We start from the raw sequence: 2056 nt of genomic DNA, 5'->3' as shown, positions 1-2056 counted from the left end.
TGCTCCGTGGCTGCAGAGTTGCCTTAGTTTGGCATTACTGCCTATTTAATATTGAATGTAGAATAGTATAACTTCACTCCTATTTGCTTTGGAGAATATTCGAAAGCTTCTTTTTTTGGTTTCGAAGAACCGTAGTTTTGGTAGCTCATGATAATCTATTGTCTATATAATGGATCCAAACAAGGTGAGATATATTGAGGGCATCGGCCATGGGTTATAAATGCCAGCTTAAAATCATCTTGTTAACTAATCATTATGTCTGTTCAATCAGCCTGGGGTGATGGAGAATAAGGATGCATTCAATCCAGAATTTCATTTCAGGTAGTAGTCTTGCTCTCTTTGGAAAAAGATCCTAATGAAAAGAAAAAGAAAAAAATGCTTAATTTCATTTCTGCTCTCTTTGGAGTGAAATGAAAATCCACATGTTTTATAAGCTGCTGGTTCATCAACCAATTGTTTATTGTTGCAGATTAGTGAAAGATGGGAATTCCTAAGCCTGCTCTTGACAGAAACTTTGGATAACTGATTACATTGATGCCTTGATCCACAAATGTTCATATGAGCAAATGTATTTATACTTGGCCTTGAGGAAGGAAGGTGTACATGAGCCTTTAAAAAAATAAAATAAAAGTGATTTTTTTCTTGTAGTTCACAACTTTTAGGCCTTCCTCATTGTAATAGTAAATAACGCAATGTGTGTTGTGGGAAGAATACTTTTGATGACCAACTTCATAAAATCTTTAGACTAAAGGATCCATTATTATTAATTTTTTTCCATTGGTAATTTTTGGAGAAAATACTGCATCTGAATATTGTGTTGACGCACCTATTTAAGAGATCAAGCTGTTGGAAGTAGGTAATCAACTTTATTGTTTTTGTGATTTGTCAAGTAGAAAGCTGTTATTTCTGTTGTTATAGTTTAGGAAAGGTGAAGTCTACAGATGTTACTCCAAGTGGCCTGACTTGCTTGCATTTTGGATTTGGATGCTCATCCGGTACCAAGAATATTTGCTCTTAGAGTCCATTCCTGCTTGCTTTTCTACCTCAACAATGATTTTGTGAGTGCTTCAGAAAGAGAAAAGTCCTAGCAATTCTAAGGAAGTAATCTGATATTTCTTTTCTCTGCTCATACCTTCTGGGATTATGAGATGCTTTATTCTACATCCATGTTTTTTGTTTCTCATGAGTTCAGTCTACAAAAAGAAAATTTGTACAGATAAGGATATTTGGGAATTAGCAGAGTGTTCTGTCTTTATTTTTTAAGGTTTATTAATTTATATTCAGAGCAGGAGGGGGGGGCAGGGGCAGAGAGACAGAGAGAGCCTCAAGCAAAGCCTGTGCCCTCAGCGCGGAGCCCAAAGCGGGGCTCGAACCCATGAGCCGTGAGGTCGTGACCTGAGCAGAAACCAAGAGTGAGATGCTTAACCGATGGAGGCACCCAGGATCCCCAAAGTGTTCTTCAAATATGTATGCTCAAGTATATTTTATAACTAATGTTTAGGTTCAGACTCTTAACATATCAGATGTGCCTTATAAGTTCTGGTAGCATGGTTAATGTTTTTAAACAGTGCTTTTCAATTGCCATGGGCATACGAGTCACCTGGATATCTTGTTAAAATGCAGACTCTCATTGAGTAGACCTGGGATGGGCAGAGAACCTTTACAAGCTCCAGGACTGGTGCTCCTCGTCCTTGGCCAAAAGACACATTTCCACTGGTAGGTTGTGTCTTTTCTATGGTGGTGATGTGGACATTAGGGTTGTCAACATGTTAATTCATAGAACGCTCATGAAAAAAAAGTCTTAATGAGTTAGGGTCTGATAAATCCAAGCATTCTTTACAAATGCTTTTTAAAAATGAAAAGCTTTGGTACTTCGTGCAAGCGGGTTGAATTTTGCAAACATTATAGTTTTACATAGCTTGCAACCTTAATGATGAGTTGATTTTTTTTAATGTAACTGATTAATTATACTTTAAAAAATGGAACAAAGCCCATAAATTTCTTATAGAGGATGAATTTACTGGCATATGTTTAAAATTTAGAATGTAGAATTTTG

Source organism: Crocuta crocuta, unplaced genomic scaffold (assembly GCF_008692635.1).
Source record: "Crocuta crocuta isolate KB4526 unplaced genomic scaffold, BGI_CrCroc_1.0 scaffold24, whole genome shotgun sequence".
Taxonomy (NCBI): domain Eukaryota; kingdom Metazoa; phylum Chordata; class Mammalia; order Carnivora; family Hyaenidae; genus Crocuta; species Crocuta crocuta.
This window is presented reverse-complemented; position numbering follows the sequence as displayed.